Raw genomic sequence first — 11549 nt, 5'->3', positions numbered from 1 at the left:
CAATATAAATAATATAAATAAAGACATAAAGCATGGAGAGTAAAACCAGAGCAGTGACTACAGTGTGATAGACTTACAGCACGGAGAGTAAAACCAGAGCTGTGACGACAGTATGATAGATGTATAGCATAGAGAGTAAAACCAGAGCAGTGACGACAGTGTGGTAGAAGCACAGCATAGAGAGTAAAACCAGAGCAGTGACTACAGTGTGATAGACTTACAGCACGGAGAGTAAAACCAGAGCTGTGACGACAGTGTGATAGATGTATAGCATAGAGAGTAAAACCAGAGCAGTGACGACAGTGTGGTAGAAGCACAGCATAGAGAGTAAAACCAGAGCAGTGACGACAGTGTGATAGACGTACAGCATGAAGAGTAAAACCAGAGCAGTGACTATAGTGTGATAGCTGGCAAATGGTCACACGTAACCGGTGAAATACAGCCTCTTGTCATTTTATCCTTGTCAGGGGTGTATTCCAACTGTTTATGTAAATACATAAACAGTAGCAATGTAAACGCCTCTGGAACCGTGGCTTACACAGAATTAGGTAAAAAAAATTCAATGGTGTGAATTACAATTTTTTAGACGGTCACTTGACTAGAACTATTACAAATGCTGTGTTTTTAACACATGTAGCATAAAATCACATTAAAACAATTCAAAGAGACCAGGCCTTGGGCATGCTCAGTCCAGCAGCAGAATCCTGGTTTGTACAGGAATACAATATAATTGAAGACACAGAGCACAGAGTGTAAAATCAGAGCAGCGACGACTGTGTGATAGATGGCAAACGGTTACACGTAACCGTTAGCATGGTTGAAATACGGCGTCATGTCAATTTTCCTCAGTCAGGGTGTTATTCTAACTGCTCATGTACATGGAAGCTCGGAATTTACAATGACGTTCCGCTAATTGTTCATGTAGTCTCTTGGACGGACTTAGAGTTATGTAGATGGACAGGCTATTAGAAAAAAAATTTGATCGAACGGATGCAGAGCAAGCGAATTCCCGTGCGAATAGATTAGTCTGAGCTCTCCGACATACTCTAACCATAAATCAGACCGCCGTCATAGAAGTAAAAAAACTTTAGCACCACGGCTTTAACCCGTAATCAAATGAAAGAATAAATTATTACTGTCTATATTTACACCGTCAAGATGGGAAGCGATAGGGTTCGCCCTTTATCCGAGTTCAACCAAACAGCGTAACATGTGTGAGACTGACAGACTGAGGGACCGACGGACGGAAGGAGGGATGGAGGGACAAATAAACGGACGGACAGACAGACAAGACTCCTACAAGACAGCTTGTCTCAATTGTAACCACTTACTGGGCCATGGCTATTGTACCCGTGGATGTGTCCTGTGTTTTCTGAGCCGTGGGGTTACAGTTCACAGTATAACGTCGGTCACTGGCTTTAAAAGCGTCAGGCAAGCTCTGTGTCAGGACACGAAGAACGTAATTCTGTGTACCCACCTGAAAAAGATACGAAATTGATATCGGGAAAACATAACGTCATAAAAACTATGGACATTTGGTATGTTCACGTCAGATTTACTGGTTAATTAATTTTTGTTTCTCACCTTACTAAAGAATGATTTACTTCTACACGAACACTTTAAGTCAGCTGGGAGGGACCGAAGTGTCTATCGTAGACTGCCAAACTTCGGCAGTTTATTGATGAACTTTCCCACGTGTGATATACAGATTTGCATGCCATTATGGTAACAGAACAATTGGTTTTCAACTAATGTGGAGGCGGGAAGCGCCTATCTAAGGCATTAAGTCCTAATAGCCTCGTCATGCCCCCATTGTCCACCTTGTAGAGTTTAGCATTACATAGGTAAAAAAGTGGTCTTTAAGATTAGACAATCAGTAATCAGCGCATACATGTTTTAAACTATTACACTGAAATGTGGTTACAAGAAGCAGTAACTACGATCTTGTAACATGTAGTTAGCAGGAGTCCACTAATGAAAATTCGCTAAATATAGACAAAGTGGTTTATTTGGGTCTGTCTGGTGTCGTTCATCCGTATAGTTATCCGACCCGGCCTGTACAAGCTATGCATCTTAAGCCACGAGAACCACAAACTATTGATCAGCTTGGGAGGCAGACCTTGTACCAAGCGTTCATTCGCTAGCCTTCCTTCAAAATGTACACCTACAAGCACTTGTACACGTATAATTAAGGATTAGTATAAATAGTTGTCCTTAGAAAGAGCAGCTTACAGGGTTTGCCATGGCTCCGCATGCAATCTGGCTGGCCGTTGTCGTGACTCCGTTCGGATTCAGCTCCACGACAATCGTAAATGGATCTGCCAAAGTTCCTGTTCCGGTTGCTAGACATGTTGCTTCTAGCCCTTCGGCGTAGACTTTCTCAATAGTTTCGTCGTCCTGATAGACAAACAGCTCCATAGAGGCATGGGTGTTGTTCGCTGAACATCTGTAATTTGCTGAAGTCAATTTTTTTAACATGAATTTGAGCTGACATGTGCAAACTTTTAGACGCCTGTAGATTTTGGTAAAGACTTAATCTGAGTGCCGTTAAGAATCATATTCCATACGATAACCAAAATAAATATTTGGTCCTTAACAACGAAAATAACATAAAACCAAGATATTTTCTGACATGATACAGTCGTACATTGTATGGATTAACTGTCACGTAAAAATTTAATTCCGTGTTTATGAACGATTGAGCGATATGAGTACATAGCATTATTTATGGTCTTACCGTATTGTGCCGAATTTACCAATAACTGAAAGAAAAAAAAGACCGTTATTAAACCCCTTACCCTTATTAAAACTATTGATTGCTTGCCTTTACGTAAATCCGTCTTAATTTCGTACCTTTAGATGTTTAGGCAATTGGCCTTGCGGTTATTGACCATTTTGTCTTGACGCCTAACTTAGTATGCTGTGAGAGTCTTCTTCGTCACTTTATCAGCTTGTATCAGCCTGACCACATCCGCTTGACCATATAAGCCTGACCACAGCAAGATGGATGAAACATTTATTAATATAGCTTAATATTCTGTAGCATACACAGAAAGCACGAAGGGCATCAGTTGCCCGTCCACCAAGATGATGGCCGATGTCCTACACGTGAAGTATTATTGAATATGGTCCAAAGCACCAATCAAACAAACAAAAATAAATGCAGGGGTCTGCCTAGCTCAGTTGGTTAGCGCGCTAGCGCAGCTGATGACTCAGAACCCTCTCACCAATGCGGTCGCTGTGAGTTCAAGGCCAGCTCATGCTGGCTTTCTCTCAGGCCGATGCTCGTGGGTTTCCTCCCACCATAATGCTGGCCGCCGTCATATATTCTTGAGTACGGCGTAAAACAGCAATCAAATAAATAAATACATTTTCCCTGTTGCCAATGTTTCTCCCTATTACCTTATACACTTTTACTGTTTATTTACCTGCCTATACACAAATCGGGGGCCGAAGTGGCAAGTGTGCCAGCTCGGCGCAGTGAACCAGGAGCCTCTCACTAGGCTCGTCGTTGTAAGTTTAAGTCCAGCTCATGCTTCCTTTCTCTCAGGCCGTACGTGGGAATGTGTTTCAGCAACCTACGGACCCTCTTAGGTTTTCCCCCTGCTCTCTGCGGTTCCCTCCAACCATAATACTGGTCGCTGTCGTATAAGTGAAATATCCTATGGCGTAAAACACTAATGAAATAAACAAATAAATAAATAAATATATACTCACAGGAAGATACACTAAGATCACAATGGTTGGTAGATACGTGGATGACGCCATCTTCTCGGTCCGCCAGAAACTGAAGCGCCAAAAAAAAGCTTAACACGATTAACATTATACAGAAAGTTTTAATTATGTAAAGGTCGTTGTATGATTCGAGTGAAAATTTTTGCACATAGTCCTATAGTTGGTGAATATTCGTACTGTAGTCTATAAGACTAACCATGACATCCCGAATCATTACACTATTCTCTGTATTTTAGGGTATAAAGTCTTTTATTACTGTAAGGGTTTTTTATGCACAGACTGGAAATTGTCAAAACTTTACGGAGTAATGGGCTTAAATAATGGAAGCTTTATATTGTTAACTAGAGGACATAAGGCGCGAGGTAGTGACGAGGCCGCGAGTGCTGTCCCCTTGACTTAGTCAGGTTGAGGCCTAACCATCCAAGCTGTTAGCATAGGAATTGCCAGATTTTCACGATTCACCTTTGTCAAGATTTCTACGGCTGAATCTTCACAGGCTAGGCAAGGTAGGCACCAATGCTTTTTTGCCAAGGAATGTTTGGGGCTGGGTCACAGCAAGGGTCTGAGGCCATCCGATCAATACCATGATTGCACGGCCAGTGTTTGCTGTTTAAGAGCAGCCCAGAAATTTAACCAGTGAAAATGACTCAGTTGAGGCAGCCGGTAGTGGTTTGATGTCCGTCGACTGTTTTGTGTTACTGGAAGAGCGAAGCATTGTGACACGCGCCTTAATACTCTCCGCAATATTTACTTTTCGTTCTGTATGTATGCATGGGGTTTGGCGTCCTTCTTAACAAGTTTTTTGGTCATATGACTACGAGGAGTCATAGGTGTATGTACAGTTATACTGTGTCATGGCGTCCATGTGGCCAAAGTGCTGTCGCCACTGAGGTATCACGTCAAAGACATGAGACATCACACACCACCCAGTTTCAGTACACTGACAACGATGCGACCAGTCATGTTTGCTAGCCCTTATCCCCTCATTGTTAAGTGCCATGTGAGCTAGAATCAACCACCATGTTTGAAGGCGTTTTGGTATGACCCTCACCCGGGTTTGATCCCGAGCGTCCCCCTGCTTGGAGGCGGACGCTCTAAACATTAGGCTACCGAGGCGGTCCGTAGTTCTCATAGAACTATGTTTATAGAAAGTGAGCGAAAATGAAGATTTGTGTGTGAAACTGAATACGATTTTCTACCAGAGATCCTAAGAGATGAGGGTAAATATTCTGGTCTGTCTGCCCTAAGTTCACTTTGATCAGTTTAGTTTTTAACATGACCGTTAAATCAGGAAGCCATCGCAACATAAAATACATACAAGGCCAGCCAATATGTTCATGTTTATATTACTGTACCGTACATGTACTCGAGAATTTGTCATTTATGCGATCGTCGTCATGTTCGTGGAAAGATAAACCTGAGTGCACGAAGTAAACCACGGACCTTTGGCAGGTACCTGGGAAACCTACTGAGTCTATTTTACAGCCGAAATTTAAAGGTACCAAGTGATATGGTAGTTTCGTGCCTTTTTATGAACGCAGGTATAACTGTCACATTAAAATATAAATATAAGCGAAATAAATTTAAAATACATATAATACATATAAAATTTGGGACAGATATTACTAGTGTTGAAAGTAAAATATTACATTTCTTAACCAGTCTTTTGGAAAAGTAAAGATATGAGTATGTTTTTCATTAGATGTATAAACCTTATGAAAACAAGAAACTTAATATTCCTGCTAGAATTACATACATACTGGCTAAAATGAGCAGACCAAGTGTCGAAAATGTTAGAAGATACAGGGCACACGAAACCTTTTAAAGGCATTATAAATCTATGCAGTTTGTCAATCATGCCGATTTCACATTTAAATGTAAGTTAATGACTGACTGACTAGGGATTCCGACTCCTGGTCCCTTAGCATTGTTTTAACGTTATTGTATGTTAAATGTGATGGCAGCACAGTGTTTTGAGACATTCAAAACCACTGTTTTGTACCTAATTCTGCTTACGCGATGATGTTCAGGGGCATGTAAATTGCTGTCACTGAAGCATTTATGTGGACAATTGGAACAAAACCGTAACTGAGGTAAATTTGCAGGAGGACATATCTTACGGGTTACGTGTGGTTATTAGCCAACTGTAGCATTTTCGTCGCTGCTACGGTTTTACTCTCTATGCTGTTGTCTTTCATATTGAAGACTTTTCATATGTAAAAAGGCACAACTTCCTGTAATTTTTGGCCCTAAAGCAGACATGAAACTACAAAGCCATCTTACCTTGCCGGGTGTCTTGAGAAAATAAGGTCAGCTCCTCGTGTTTCAGCTTAGGCAGTGATAAAGTGCACCAGTAAAGTATTTATTCCATTGACCGTCATAGTTAATACCATTGATTAGCCCTGAAATGTCTAGTCCATAACTCTCAGGGTACCTTAACGGCTAAAGCCCTCATATATTCTCTCTATAAATAAATATTCATAATATATTGACCGTAGAGGATTATGTCTTTTGTACACAGACCTCTCGGATACGGATAAAATGGAGTTTACTCTGCTGGTAACAGTTGGTCACTAATCCATCATAACATTAATTTTCAATCACGCCTTACATCTTTATAAATAGTTCTTAACACTAGACATGTACTACGTGTTCATTGGTCGTATTTTGTTTAAACCCTAAAGTGCTTTAAAAATGGGTGAGGCAATAAAAATCAGTAACGAGCTTAGGAGGCCTTAAGACTGTTTGAACTTGTTTTATTTAAAACCGAAGAGGAGTGTACATACATATATAAATTTAGTTGACATTAAATATCATTTAAAGTTGGCAGATTGTTTTGACGTAAAAGTATTGTATATACCAGAACACGTCTTTAAATGTTTAGGGTAATAAATATTGAAAACATCACAATAAAAGCTTGTATTTACACACTCTTTTGTCCCGCAAAGCCAATCGTCTCTCGTAAAACACCGCACAGTTTAGCTTAGTTTGTGTGTTAATTGTAAAGATTGTGTTTGAACCATGAATGCTTTACACGAAGGGGAAACTATCATCAGAGTCAGTCTTCAAACCTATACTTGGTCTAATATTTTGGTGAGTTGTAAAATTTGCATACCACGCATCAAAAGCTTGTCATTTAATGGATATTCAAATTACACATAATATATGGCAACTCGCACAGTCTTAACTGGTCAAGCACAGAGATAACTGGACAATGCGGTGGATAGTCAGATAAATCTATCCCCCAGTCACGCTTGGTGATTACCAAGAGATCGAACTCCTCTAATTTTTGTGACATCTGTGTCATGAGTCTCCGTGGCGCAATCGGTTAGCGCGTTCGGCTGTTAACCGAAAGGTTGGTGGTTCAAGCCCACCCGGGGACGTAACATTTTTTTTTTGTTTTCGTTGTTTGACGCATTTGAATACAGCGTCACATCTGTCGATGAATTCGAAATGTTTATGAGTATGTAGTTTATATTTTATATCCAAAAAACCCACAAATTCATATCTATTCAGAAACCGACAAGAATGTAAACTTAGAAAAAATCGGGTTTTAATACATTACCATAATATGTATCTGCTGATATGCCTGCTTCCACCTCTGCTGGCTTCCTCTCTGGCCGACTGTAGGAAGGTCTCTCACCAACCTGCGAATGGTCGTGGGTTTCCACTGGGCTGTGCCCTGTTTCCTCCAACCATAATGCTGGACGCCGTCGTAAAAGTGAAATATTCCTGAGTGCAGCCTAAAATACCAATGAAATAAATCAATAAATAAAATATGCCTGCTTGAATATTCCGTCTGTATAATTGTCCATGTTGTGTGTAGGCCTACGGAATTGGTGGGACTTGGATATGAATTCTATTTATCTTCTTTAAATATTTTTATGTTACATTTCCAGTCTGCATACTTGTGCGTAATTATTCACAACGGGAATACATTACCGATCAGTTTTATCGTGTATAGTTTTTCCAATATCTAAAGTGCTAAAATCACAGATTCCTGTGGGTTCTGGCGACACAAAGGAACATAAAATGCTGCATGTAAGTAATTTGGAACCTGGCAATCGAATTCCTCAGTCGTGAAGAGTTGGCTCACTTTACTTAGGGGATAATATCTAATGTTGGATCGCCAGGTAAACTCATCCCAGAGCCACGCATGGTAGTGGCCCAAATGTCGGAATCTTATGGGGCTCCCTGGCATAATCTGCTAGCACAGAAAATGTTGACCGAAAGATTGGTGATTCAAACCCAACCAGGTAGAAGCAAATCCTCGTAAACGCAGCGGTGTATTTTTTAATCAAAAATCACTTGTATTTTGATTCCAGTGTCTGAGGCCAGTAATAAATCTAAACATAAATCATATTTGTCAACGCAAATGAAAGGCGAAAACAAGAAGTGTAGGATCACGACTAGCCCGTGCTATTACATTGTATGTCGACTAAATATACTATAACCTGTACTGAAATATTTTGACGATGTAAAGATAGCCAAAACCGAAAGATACATATTTTCAAATATTGAAAATATCACAATAAAAGCTTGTGTTTACGCACCCTTTTGTCAAGCAAAGCCAATCGTCTCTCGTAAAACACCACACAGTTTAGCTTAGTTTGTGTGTTAGATGTCAAGATTGTGATTGAACCATGAATGCTTTACACGAAGGGGAAACTATCATCAGAGTCAGTCTTTAAACCTATACTTGGTCTAATATTTTGGTGAGTTGTAAAATTTGCATACCACGCATCAAAATCTTGTCATTTAATGGATATTCAAATTACACATAATATATGGCAACTCTTCTTCCTACAAATAGGATTCATTTTCACAGAACGGTAACAAAAAGACGTTGTGACCTTTCTCGCTTTAATCTAAAGGACTTCGGTAGATAATCTGCCATTACATTTAAAAACTAGTTTGTACCATTTTTGATGAGTTTGAATATATGTGAATATGTTGACAAATATTGTTGTATATCATTTATTGGTGTTTCACACCGTGCTCAAGGATATTTCGCTTATACGACGGCAGTTAAGATTATGGTGGGAAGAAACCAGACAGAGCCCAGTTGTGACCCACGCCCATCCCCATGTTGCTGGAAGACCTGTTGACAACCAGTCCATTTGCATCATTGTCTATAGTGTATTATATAAGGATAAACAATACAACTTCGGGGGATATATACAAACATTATAACAAAAATTATCACACAGAATGATTTATATAACGCCAGATGTTAGAGCAAGATAACATTTTGGATAGTTAGCTGTATGTAGTTGTTGTTGAAAGGGGTCAGCCTTCAGAAGGATGTCACTCTCACTTAATTCAGGGGAGAGAACTGGACAATGCGGTGGATAGTCAGAAAAATCTATCCCCCAGTCACGCTTGGTGATTACCAAGGGATCGAACTCCTCTAATTTTTGTGTCATCTGTGTCATGAGTCTCCGTGGCGCAATCGGTTAGCGCGTTCGGCTGTTAACCGAAAGGTTGGTGGTTCAAGCCCACCCGGGGACGTAACATTTTTTTTTGTTTTCGTTGTTTGACGCACTTGAATACAGTGTCACATCTGTCGATGAATTCAAGAGGTTTATAAGTATGTAGTTTATATTTTATATCCAAAAATCCCACAAATTCATGTCTATTCAGAAACCGACAAGAATGTAATCTTTAAAAAAAAGCGGGATTTAATACATTATCATAATATGTACCTGTTTATATGCCTGCTTCCACCTCTGCCGGCTTCCTCTCCGACCGTACGTGGGAAGGTCTGTCAACAATTTGCAAATGGTCGTGGGTTTCCCCGGGTTGTGCCCTGTTTCCTCCAACCATAATGCTGGTCACCGTCGTATAGGTGAAATATTCTTGAGTTCAGCGTAAAATGCCAATGAAATGAATAAATACATAAAATATGCCCGCTTGAATATTCCGTATAATTGTTCATGTTGTGTGTAGGCCTACAAAATTGGTGGGCCTTGGATATGAATTCTATTTATCTTCTTTTAATATTTTCATAACTTTTATAACTTTCAGGGTACCTTCAGGGCTAAAGCCCTCATATATATATATTCTCGGATACGGATAAAATGGAGTTTACTCAGCTGGTAACAGTTGGTCACTAATCGATCAAATTGTTAATTTTGAATTACGCCTCATATCTTTATAAATACTTCTTAACACTAGACATGTACTACGTGCTCATTGGCCATATTTTGTTTAACCCCTAAAGTACTTCAAAAATGGGTGGGGCAAGAAAGTTCAGTAACGAGCTTAGGCATCCTTAAGACTGTTTGCACTTGGTTTATTTAAGACCGGAGAGGAGTGTACATACATATATAAATCTAGTTGATTTTAAATATCATTTAAATTTGGCAGGTTGTTTTGACCTAAAAGTATTGTATATACCAGAACACGTCTTTAAATGTTTAGGGTAATAAATATTGAAAACATCATAATAAAAGCTTGTATTTACACACTCTTTTATCCCGCAAAGCCAATCGTCTCTCGTAAAACTCCACACAGTTTAGCTTAGTTTGTGTGTTAATTGTCAAGATTGTGTTTTAACCATGAATGCTTTACACGAAGGGGAAACTATCATTAGAGTCAGTCTTTAAACCTATACTTGATCTAATATTTTGGTAAGTTGTAAAATTTGCATATCACGCATCAAAAGCTTGTCATTTAATGGATATTCAAATTACACATAATATATGGCAACTCTTCTTCCTACAAATAGGATTCATTTTCACAGAACGGTAACAAAAAGACGTTGTGACCTTTCTCACTTTAATCTAAAGGACTTCGGTAGATAATCTGCCATTACATTTAAAAACTAGTTTGTACCATTTTTGATAAGTTTGAATATATGTGAATATGTTGACAAATATTGTTGTATATCATTTATTGGTGTTTCACACCGTGCTTAAGAATATTTCGCTTATACGACGGCAGTTAAGATTTTGGTGGGAAGAAACCAGACAGGGCCCAGTTGTGACCCACGCCCATTCCCATGTTGCTGGAAGACCTGTTGACAACTAGTCCATTTGCATCATTGTCTATAATGTATTATGTAAGGATAAACAATACAACTTCTGGGGATATATACAAACATTATAACAAAAATTATCACACAGAATGATTTATATAACGCCAGATGTTAGAGCAAGATAACATTTTGGATAGTTAGTTGTATGTAGTTGTTGTTGAAAAGGGTCAGCCTTTAGAAGGATGTAACTCTCACTTAATTCAGGGGAGAGAACTGGACATTGCGGTGGATAGTCAGATAAATCTATCCCCCAGTCACGCTTGGTGATTACCAAGAGATCGAACTCCTCTAATTTTTGTGACATCTGTGTCATGAGTCTCCGTGGCGCAATCGGTTAGCGCGTTCGGCTGTTAACCGAAAGGTTGGTGGTTCAAGCCCACCCGGGGACGTAACATTTGTTTTTGTTTTCGCTGTTTGACGCACTTGAATACAGCGTCACATCAGTCGATGAATTCGAGAGGTTTATAAGTATGTATTTTATATTTTATATCCAAAAAGCGCACAAATTCATGTCTATTCAGAAACTGACAAGACTGTAAACTTATAAAAAAGCGGGTATTAATGCATTATCATAATATGTACCTGTTTATATGCCTGCTTCCAGCTCTGATGGCTTCCTCTCCGGCCGACCGTAGGAAGGTCTGTCACCAGCCTGTAAATGGTCGTGGGTTTCCACTGGGCTGTGCCCTGTTTCCTCCAACCATAATGCTGGACGCCGTGGTATATGTGAAACATTCTTGAGTGCAGCGTAAAATACCAATGGAATAAATAAAAA

At 39.5% G+C, this 11549-nt stretch overlaps 3 non-coding genes across 3 annotated transcripts; all 3 read left to right on the top strand.

The window, feature by feature from the left end:
- Positions 1–7044: 7044 nt before the first annotated feature.
- Positions 7045–7118, top strand: Trnan-guu (transfer RNA asparagine (anticodon GUU)). The gene has a single exon. It is a non-coding gene; the product is annotated as a tRNA-Asn (tRNA).
- Positions 7119–9172: 2054 nt separating this feature from the next.
- Positions 9173–9246, top strand: Trnan-guu (transfer RNA asparagine (anticodon GUU)). Its single transcript has one exon. It is a non-coding gene; the product is annotated as a tRNA-Asn (tRNA).
- A 1843-nt stretch (positions 9247–11089) lies between these two features.
- On the top strand, positions 11090–11163 carry Trnan-guu (transfer RNA asparagine (anticodon GUU)). The gene has a single exon. It is a non-coding gene; the product is annotated as a tRNA-Asn (tRNA).
- The last annotated feature ends 386 nt before the right edge of the window (positions 11164–11549 follow it).

Source organism: Liolophura sinensis, chromosome 2 (genome assembly GCF_032854445.1).
Source record: "Liolophura sinensis isolate JHLJ2023 chromosome 2, CUHK_Ljap_v2, whole genome shotgun sequence".
NCBI lineage: Eukaryota > Metazoa > Mollusca > Polyplacophora > Chitonida > Chitonidae > Liolophura > Liolophura sinensis.
The sequence above is the reverse complement of the archived record's forward strand: the minus strand, read 5'-3'. Positions and strand labels throughout refer to the sequence as shown.